This window comes from Lichenostomus cassidix, chromosome 5 (assembly GCF_008360975.1).
Source record: "Lichenostomus cassidix isolate B80296 chromosome 5, HeHo_3.0, whole genome shotgun sequence".
Taxonomy (NCBI): Eukaryota; Metazoa; Chordata; class Aves; order Passeriformes; family Meliphagidae; genus Lichenostomus; species Lichenostomus cassidix.
The window spans coordinates 62,712,355-62,722,966 of record NC_139486.1 but is presented as its reverse complement, the minus strand read 5'-3'; the positions used below and the strand labels follow the sequence as shown (position 1 = coordinate 62,722,966).

At 42.7% G+C, this 10,612-nt stretch overlaps 1 protein-coding gene across 9 annotated transcripts in view; it reads left to right on the top strand.

The window, feature by feature from the left end:
- Positions 1-2,599: 2,599 nt before the first annotated feature.
- PAK6 (p21 (RAC1) activated kinase 6) overlaps positions 2,600-10,612 on the top strand; it is a 42,170-nt gene continuing 34,157 nt past the window's right edge. For 2 of the 9 annotated variants that reach the window (XM_085063490.1, XM_085063481.1), the window contains exon 1: positions 6,619-7,016. The gene's annotated coding sequence lies outside the window, so the exon portion shown is untranslated. Of the gene's footprint in view, positions 2,866-5,195; positions 5,298-6,615; positions 7,017-10,612 lie in introns of those variants that run through there. The other 7 variants (XM_085063482.1, XM_085063484.1, XM_085063480.1 and 4 more) reach the window with 7 other exon arrangements.

The following is a 10,612-nucleotide window of genomic DNA, read 5'->3' as shown; positions in this document are numbered from 1 at the left end:
GTGTCATATTAAGCATTGCTGTCAGATGGTTTCAAAAGACTTTTATTTAGAAGCCATGCAGGAGTGCTGCTGCATGACTGGGAATATTTATTCATGGATGCAAAAGCATCCTCATTTGGCAGCTTTCATAACCATATGAGATCTCCTGGATACCTGGATACAACTTGAATGATTCTGCTTGGAATGTGCTCTCGTAGAAAGTTGTCTTAAGAAATAGATGAAGTCATGAGTGGAAAAGCTGCACACATAAACCTTTTTCCTTCTTAAGGCGAGAGTTTTGTTTACTTTTGCAAGGGCTGGAGTTTACTTTTGCAAAGGCTGGCTCAAATCCTGACTAGATTTGAGCATCCCTGAACTCTCAATTTGCCCTAAGTGAAGTGTTGGCAGGCTTTTGTGGGAGGTTAGGTGGATAGCTGTATGTGTTAACCTTTTATACACTGCATTATTGAAACAAATACAAGGACTTCATTTTATTCAAGGCAACAGAATTTACAGGATCCAAACCCAAGGTGATACTATGTACTTTAAGTGTTGGGAAACTTCTCAGACTTGGGATTTACATCCTTGCAGGTTCTCCCATGCATGAAAGTGAGAGTAGACAACTGCATCATTAGTAATTTCTTCCCCTAAAGAAGCCAAATTGGCTGTGTTTTTTCATTTGATTAAATTTGCCAGCCATGGTTCTGCTTGGTTCTCCCCTTTTGTATTACCTCCAAATTTTGTGCTGGAACTTAATTTTGTCTTTTCCATGTTGCTTCAAGCCACCTTCTTTCCTGCTTTTTTTCTGCATGTTCCATCGCTATTTGTCTTACTTTAGCCTGTCTTCTGTTTGCTCTCACAGATTCCTAATGCCTTTTTTTTCACACTTCCCCTGAGATGGTTATATATTCTTCTAATTCAGGAATAGGACCTAAATGCCCTGGTAGACCAGCTTTAATATCAAATGTAAACTGCTCCAGAAGAATTAATTTTTGTCCTTAAATAATGTTTCTTGTAGTACAATATATGGAGCAAGCAGATAAAAAATGATTTATCTCTAACCAGAGTTTAGAGCCAAGATCACTGGTAGAGTACCCAGGAGTCCAATGCATAGCTAACTTCTGCTAGCTCTAAAAGATAACATGTTTGTTCTTTTCTTTAGCCAAAATGTGTTTGCTTTTGCTGATCCTCTAACTGCCTTTTAGACAAAATCTGGGGAGTCTCACATGCTGTCCTCTCACTTGCAACTCTTTCAGTTTATATGCTGCAGCACTGAGCTGAATACCAGGTAGGTTAGGAAGAGAAGGCTCCTAACAAAGGATTGGTCATCCCAAGGACTTCTCAGACAAGAAATGTTTGTAGCCAGTACAGAACAACTTCACTGTGTCTAATTCACACACAGCTTTTGAGAACAGGCTGAACACAGAGATAAGAGCTCTCAGCAGAAGTTCAGTAAAGGAAATCTGTTCTTCAGGTCTTTAAAATATGTAAATGAACCTATCTGTCTTTACTTAAATGAGGTCTAAATCAAAGATGCAATACTCCACTATTAATTTTTTGTTGAGTTGGCATCTGTTTTCTTTCTAAACAAAAAGTGTGCTAATCCTCCATCTATTAAGACTGCCCTTGGTCAGTTACTCTTCATGTATGTCCCAGACAACACAAAACTGCCCCCCAATACTGTAAAATAAGAAACTTGGCAATGGCATTAGAAATTACTCCATAATAAACACACAAATAATGAAGAGGAGTGAGCAGGTATAACAAGCATGAGCAGTCACCTCTTCTGATGTTTGTTCCCACTTTTGCTTCGATGGAACTCTGCCTCTCTGCTGCACAGGTTAGTATCTGCCTCCCCTATCCCATGAGCTGATTGCACCAATTGCACCAGGAGGTCTTTAGATAAACCTGTTGTCTCTTCAAGTAGCTCTGCCTCCCACCTTAAACAAGTTTTTCCTGAGCATCACTTTTTGAATCAGTGTGTAATCTGTGACCTTGCAGGCTGGAATTGTCATAGACTTACCATGAAGTAGGAGACACACCGTTGTGTCCCACAAGATACTTGGAGATGAAAATTGTCTCAATATTTTTTAGGGGAAAGAGCCATCTCTGAATTCTGAGATGACACAATGTTCCACGCCAAGTAGAAGAATGAATGTAGAATGAAATTGTGTGACAGCCAGATGTAGAAGTCCTAGTGATATATTATCTCTAAAAACCACAGTCATGGAATCTGGGCTATGGCAAATTTTAATGCCTATTACATAAATAAAAGTGCACAAAGGAAAATAAATCCAAGGAATGTTATAGATCACATTCTATATAGATCACATTCTATTCAGTTGTACCAGGTTGCTTGAGAACAAAACCAGAGATACAAGAGGGATGTCTGGAAGATACCTGCAGGCTTCAGCTGCAGTTATTCAGAAACTGAAAGAATCAAATGTTAATGTCCACTCTGTTAAGCAGAAAGGGGTCTAGAAATATTTGTAGGAAATCACTGAGCACCCAAATATGCTACAGGTAAAAAATGGAGGCTGATCTAATGTGCTTGAGCTGTGGGTGGGGCAGACCCCACAGGTGTGAGCCATTTTCTTCTCAAGGTCTGGAAGCTGCAGCTGGAGTTGGTTCCACTGTTTCTAAGGCCTAATGGAGATCACTGCCTACACCTGTGAAATACAGGTGGTCCATGTTACCTCCTCAGTAGCTGTGGAGTGACCAGTGATGTTACAGAACTTAATTGCTTTTTAAGATATACCTACAGGCACTTACAAGTCCTTGTGAGCTCTGAAACTTACTTTATTTGCTCACTTAATACCTGAAGAGATCATTTTAAGGAAGCTTAAGGAAAGGTGAGGGGTACTCATCATCTGCTGGTTTGTAAAGGTATGTGATTTGTAGATTTAAAATCCTAACTGAGCTAATTGGGAAATGTCCTAAAATTTATCAGATAAACACACTCAGAATATATGTATCAGAGACTTTTCCAGCCTGGGATATGTATGTGTTTAATAGAAAGATTAAGAAAACCTCAGAAGATGTACCTGTTAACTGTTATATTATCAGAGGTGTAAGCTTGAGCTTGTGCTAGCAGATAAAATGACTTCACAGAATAAACTAGGATTTTTGTTTTTTCCAGAGTGAACTAGAAGGGGCAGGCAATTCAGGAGAGCTATAAGGATATTGCAAGGTTATGCACAGACAAAATTAGAAGGGCCAAAGCCCAACTAAAACTTAATCTGAGTACTGCTGTGAAAGACAGCATGAAAATGCTTCTATAAATAAATGAGCAACAAAAAGGGCTGGGAAAAATCTCCATCATTTATGGGACTTTGGGGCACTCCTCAAAGTGCCCCAAAGTAAGAAGTGGTTGAGTTGGTATCCCTGGCAAGATTTAAATAATATATAGAGGTGGCACTTGGGGACCTGGTTTAGTGGTGAACTTAGCTGTGCTGGGTGGGCTCTTGGAAATCTCTTCCAACCTTAATGATTCTATTATTTTAAGAAGAAAAATCGCCCCTCCTGCATAAGCATCAGTAAATAATTCTGCATCTTTCCTCTGTTCTGCTGCTGATTTCCCAAATAATATTCCAAAATGCCTTTGGGCAAAAGTGCAGCTCCTGAGGTGCAGTGCTCCATGCTGTGCCGCAGTGATTTCCCCAACGATGCCTCGATGTACAAAAGCTGAGCTCCTTTTCTAAGTGAGTTCTTTGCCTGTGGGCTGGGGAATTGGTGGTTGGAATCTCTCCTTTAGCCTTGGGCTGTGGGCACTGCAGTCCTATTGATGTGCCTGTGCTTAAACAGATCACCCTTAAAGCTTGACAGAGGAATGCTGAACTCCTTTAACAGTTTAATTCTTTTAGTTCTTACTATTTCACACTCGTTGCCCCTCTGCTCCGTTAATCCAGCAGAAGCTGGATGCTGTTTGGAAGCTTAGAAATATGAAGGTTTCATTTCCATAATAGTTTAAATTATTAAACAACATGTGAATATCAAGGTCATTCAGTAAAGACTGAAGAAGAAAGTTGTTCCTTTTGTTGGTTCTAGAAATGTTTGTTCCCTACTTTCCTTTTGTAATAACTACAATCCAAAGGTATTTAATTATTGACTTGGTGGTTCCAGCTGGTATGGAAGTGTGATTTACAAAGTCAGGAGCAGCAGCTGAGTGAAACGCTGACAAAAGACAAATGTTAGTGTTCAGTTTCTGCGCCTGAGCTGATGTTTATTTTCCCAGTGCTTTGGATTCCCTTGAATTTTCAGTATATCAGGTTGTGTCGTTCCTTGAAGATAAACTAGTTATGTACTTTGTAGAGTAATACTTTATATAATCATTCACTCAGGAATCATTTTGTAGGAAAAAAAAGAAGTTGGAATATTGCAGAATTTAGTGGTGTATGTGACTTATCTGTATGCTTTCTTGATATCCAGTAAAGGCACTGGACTGTTCTGCCACATCTGCATCCATTCCTAAAGAGCCAGCCTGCTTCACTACTTTACCTGTATGTGAACAGAACTGGCTACAGCTTGTCCTGTTCTTAAACCACCCTTTTATTGCAAATGCATCCTAAAACTATTATTTTTTGTTCCTCTCTGTTTTTAATCTGCCATTTTCTCTCTGCTGTGTTTTGTGATTTTTATATGTGTTAAATGTTCATTCTGTGAGAGTTGTGTTGATGTGCAGTGGCACCCCACACAGCCAAGGCCAAACCAACAGTCCAGGATCCTCGGGGGTCCCTTCCAGCTCAGGCTGTGATTCCATGAGTTATAATTGAGTGATTATAAGTAGTATGAAGCCTTTACATAAACCAGGGTCTCTGTCCCCTCTCTTTTTGTGACACATTTTTCCTTCCAGAAGTTGTTGTATCTCAGTAATGCTGCAGAAATTTACAGGGTAGAAATTGCTCTACAAACATGAGTGTTATTTAACCTCAAATCCAGTGAGGAGCTGGAAAGCTCTAAATCTAGCTCTAATGAATGAAGTCCGAAAGCTGACAGCATTCAGTAATTTCACAGGCTTGGGATATTTTCTGACAAGAAAACTCATTTCTGAGACTTGTTGACAGAAACATCAAGAACGGAGCTGCTGCCTTTGCCTCCACCCACTCCAACAAAGAGTGGGGGAAGAGAAGCAGCTCTTATAAATAGCTTGGTTCCTGTTGTATTTGTAAGTTCGGTTCTTTTTGTGTCAATTACATCACTCTCTTCTCCATGGCAACCCCCTACGATGTCCAAACGGCAGAGCACCATCAGAGGAACTCAAACCAGCAGATGAATCAAGATGATTTAACTGCAAAATAGTGCAGGGGCAACAGAAGGAGGTAGGAAACAAAGGGGCTACTGGCAGCTCTGTTACTCTGGAAAATCAGCATCTGTAGTGGCTGGTTCCCAAAACTGCCCTATCTTTATTTCCAAGACCTTGTCAGGAGGCAGTAGGCGAAAGGAAGGCAGGCAGGCATCTTATTCCCAATCTCTGATCTTCTGTGTGTCTGGAGAGCAGAACTATAGGTGACTAAGCAGGAGGAGCATGGCTGACTCACTCCTGAATTATTTCTCACTCCTCTTCCCCCTCCCATCTATTCTGTTTGTTTTTTTAGCTTTCACCCAACAGCTCAGATTTTCCCCCAGGCCCTGATGAGGAAGAATTAGCAGTAGGCTTTCTTGTTACCTAATGTTCACAAAAATGTGCTTGTGGTTATCCAGGTGAGGAACTAGAAGCCAACTCCAAGAGCAAGAAAAATGAATTGGCTCTTGGATACAACACCTTTATCTGAGGGGGGTGGGGGGGGAGTGTTTCTCCTTTCTGAATGTTGTGTAGGAAATACCAAAGTAACTGATGTGCCAGGAAGCTGTAAATAACTGGCTTCTTTATCAGGATACCTATGGAAAACACCTAATTGCCTCCCTGGCAGCCCTGCTGGTGTTGATTTCTAAATCTACTGCAGTGGGGAGCAGCCGTGGCACTTGCTGTCTTGATTGATTACAGCACTGGGTTCTGCTGGGCTGCATTTGGGACTCAAGGATCAGGAACATAACAGTTACAGCTGCAGAGTTTGAGGCAGTGTGAGCTGTTTCAATCAGCTTAATAAACCAGTCCTCATTGACATCCCTATGAAGTCTGAAGCCTTAGAACAGTGTCCCTTCCTTCTTCTCAGGGTGCCAGGAGAACTGGTGCTGAAATGTAGACCCTGCAGAAGTGTCAGCTTTGTATTAGTTTTTCATTTTTTTGAAATTGCATGACATGGACCCGGGGAAGTTATGCAAGACAGCACAATGCCCAGAGTCCTGACATCCACAAAGAGCCATGGCAATGCTCCCCACATGCAGAAGGAAGTCTGTGATGGAATAACACTGTATTTGCTACTCGTGGCCTGCAGTTTACAGGGCATGAGAGTCTTTAATCACAGACTCTTGAAGTGTGAGGCTCTGTTATGTCTGTAGCTCTCTCCCCACCCCAGTGTGATGCTAAGCCTGTGATTTCTAGGCTTGGTGACAGGAAAATGCATGGAGTCTCTACACACCAGAATCTTGATTAGTATATTGCTCTTGCCTTTTGTGCAAAATGCCACTCAAGGCACTGTGCCATCCTCTTTGCTGAGCTCACAGCATCAGCCCACGATAAAAAAAGGTCCCAGAAAACATTGACTCACTGCATCCCAGCATCCTGACAGGGCTATATGTCTGCAATGAAATCTCCTCAGCTGGAACTGCGAGGTTTCAATGGAACTGATGGTTGTGAGGCTGTTTTACCTTCCCTGAGTTGTGCTACCACCTGTACTGCCTGCCAGGAACACGGGTGGGAGCACTGGGATCACTGCCCAGCACCTGGCACGGGGCACTGCTGCTGAGGAAGCAGCTGGAGCCGGGGGCTTTGCATGTGCATGAGGAGTTTTCTGCAGAAGCTTTAACACTAAATTGCTGAGAATTTTTGCCTGAAGCAAGGGATGTTTCCCGTGTTTAGGACAAGCAGCAACCTGCAGTCAGAAGGAAGAAGGGGCTGAATTCACTCCAAAAGTATTTCTCCGGGATCTTTTTTCAAGGTAAGCCTGCTTTTGTGGGAGGTAGAAGGGGGCAACAGGGGTTCAGCGTTCTGAACACTAAAACTGAGATGACTTCTGCATTTTTGTTACTTTTCCAAGGTGTAGAACTCAGATAAATGTATTACGTCTCTGGTACTCCCTTTTTAGGCTGAAAAATCAGCCAATAAAAACTCATTTTCTGAGGTCTGAAGCCATAAAAAATGAGTGAGGGAGAATGTTTTTAACACTGCCTTGTGCCTGCCTGTTTTCTAGTAGTGAATCAATGCCATGAACAGAGCCTCTAAAACATATATTTAAGTAGCAGAATGATGGGTGTTGAAAGAACGGTATGTGAATGAAAGTAAAATTTAGTAAATAGACATCAGCTCCTAAGCTGATTAATTTCATTTTGTGGTTTTCAACATTGCCAGAGTATTTGTTGTTCTGTAGGAGTCAAAATGAAGATGGTTCCTGCCTTGGGAACTTGGACTGAAAGGTTTTTAATTGGCATGGTTTGAAGAAATGCTACTGAAACCAAAAGCAAGGAGATAAGATTTTTTTTTTAGCATCTATTTGAATGACACATGAACAACCAGTTTATTACTGTTGAAAACTATTGGTTGAGAGGCCAGAAGGTAGTAGAGAGCTTCTTTTCCTAGCTGCAGAAAAAGCCCCTTTAAGGTAGGAAAAAATACCTTAAATGTACAGAGATAGCTGTGAAAAAAACTGGTAACACTTAAAAAATGTTTTATCATCAGCATCCCTTCCTTAACTGAAACTCTTTCTAGCTGGGAACCCTCCAGATTGAGAAATGTGTGCTTAGGTTGTAGGGTATAAATTATAGTCCTTGCTGGAAGTACAGCAGAGAACAGGTTTGGCAGAGCTGCTGGAGCCATGGAGGGAAGGCACTTGCTGAGCCTGGAAGTGCAGGGCCAAGCATCTACACTTTCCCTTTGCACACCAATCATGCTAGTACCTGTATCCACTTTCATTTTGCTCTTGGAAAAGGAATAATACGTGCTCATGAAACAAAACCACCTTCTGCCTAGGGAACTAAATGTAGTCAGTAAACTTCTGGAAAAAATCCTTGTCAAGTCTGTGAGGAGTGAAATCAAAATACTTTTTTTGCCTCTTCCCTGGGCGAGGTGCTAACAGAGCAGTGCCTGGAGGGACACTGTGCTCTGGGCTGGCTGTGGGGTGGCTGGGTGAGGCTGCCTGGGGAAGGAAGGGCACCTGTGCCCAGTGTTGAGGCAGGGGCTGGTGGCCAGGAGAGCCTTGGTGCCAGCGGTGGTTGCGTAACATTGTGCTGTCTCCACAGCTGGCGCTGCCAGGCGCTGGATCAGCTCAGGCACTTGGATGTAGTTGCTGCAGCTTGATTCCACTCTGTAGAAAAAGTTGAGGATATTCCTGCCAGCTTCCCAGTCAGGAGTCATCCGTTCTGCCTCTGTCACTTGGGGAGCATGAATGAATAAATCTTAAATCATTAATCTAGGGCAGCTTCCAAGAATCCTGTGTACCCAAGTGTGGAATACATTGTGATCCGATTCATTATCCAGGGACAGCAAAGACTTTGAAGAGGTGTTTACCCACGGGGTGGGCACGCTGCACTTCAAACTCCCTAAGAAAACCACACCATGAGAGGGTAGGGGAGCAAGGGAAGTGCAAGCAAGGCCCCAGAGGAGCAGAGAAATTGCAAAGGGACAGTAGTAGCCACGTGCTGTGGAGTGGTGGACAGGCCAACACAGCAGCCTGGGGCTTTGGTGGGGGTATGGAATCCACTGCTGCTTTTGGGAGTACCACTTGACATAATTTTAGACTGGAATTCTGCATCACCAGTGTTAAACATCATATTACCTTCCATGGGATGGTTCTTTACATCTGATAAAACCTTGTATTTTGGCTGATAGGATTTGGTGGTGGAGGGGCTTTCTCCAGTTCCAGAGAGAACCACGGCAGGAGGGATAAATAAGACAGAATAAGTGCTGCTGCTGAAGAATACGAAGTACAGCAACCTAGATAAAGGTGATCCTAATTGAGGAGGAGGAGCACTGGTATTTAATTAAAACTACTCCTAAAACCCAGGCTCTTAGCAGTAAAATAAATAATAGCAGGATATGAGTAATTCCTCTCCGGGGGAATGTCGGAGACAAAATTACAGTAATGTAGTAATAAGAGGGGCCTGTGTGCAATTGCTCAGAGGAATAGGAACAGGGCAGAATGATTTTTGACTGCTAAGAAGTTCAAATGTGGTTCAAGTGAAAAGGGACTGATGCCTGTTAGAGTACATGCTCATCGGGCCGCTTCCAAAGGCAGAGCTGTCTGAGTTCCTGAGCTGGATGTTCTTGCTGGACTTGGCAATTCCAGCACAGATACCGAGCTCCTTCTCTGCTTTGGCAAATGATGGCAAGTTCTGTGGGTCATTTGCACTCCTGCTGCTCAGTCAGGGTGTTTTCAGTGAATTAAAAATAAGTATTTCAGACCTAAGGACAACTGTGCCGCATGTCATGCATCTGGAGGCAAGAAAGGATATTAAACCATCTTTTGCTTCCTTATTTCCCTCCCACTCCTCATTTCTGATCATCTCAGAAATCCGTCTGCATTCCTCAGGCTGTGATGGCCATTCTGGGGAGGTGGTTAAATAGTGTAAACTCATTAACCACTCTTGACTGAGTGATAGCCAGTGACATAACATTGTTTCTTCATTGCCTGGCACAATGCTGCATTTCAGTTTTGGTTACTCCTTTCATTTCATGCTTTTCATTTCTGTGACATCCATCTGTTTACCAGACAAGGTTGGGGGGAGGGATGTGGAAATCCCAGCATGCAAAAAGAAAAAAACATACAAGTGAGGCTGGATGGGGCTTGGAGGAGCCTGGTCTATTGGAAGGTTCCCTGCCCATGGAAGGTGATTGGAGCTGGGTCATCTTTAAGGTCCCTTCCAACCCAAACTATTCTGTGATTCTATGAGTATACAATGGGGATTTAATGAAGAACAGAGGCATTGGAATGAGGACTGCTGTTGCAGTGAGAGAATATTCTGGATACTTGGGGACCAGGAAAGCAGGTAGTATGACCTTTTTCCTTTTATGTTCTTCTTTCTTTCTTCCCCTCTTACCCCATCTGTGAAAACAACCAACCAACCACCCGCCCACAGCTCCCTCTCAAAACTCTCAAGTTTAGTCAAAGGAAAGAGTAAGGTGATAGTGGTTTGTGGTAGATGTGGAAGGTCATTTGTAGCCTGCTCTGAAGAACCAATATGGCCAAACTGGGGCTTTGAGCAGTGTAATTTTTGGTGCAGGCCCAGCTGAGGCACTGCAGCAACATCCCCTGGCGAGGGGCAGGTATCCTGCTGATATGGCATGGAGAGAGTGTATAGACAAGATGGTTCAGTTGTTTAAACATGGCATTGCAAACTAGAAAGCAAATATACTCAGCAATTTCAACAGAGACAGCAACTCCTGAACTGATAATGCCAACGTGATGGCTCTGAGCTCAATTATTTGTCCCTGAGAATGGCTTAAATTGGATTGTCTGCAGGGTCAGTGTTATCTTATTGATGGCCTTTTATTTTTCTGACTTCCTTCCCTGCCAAGTGTTGTGGGTACCTTTTTTACCCC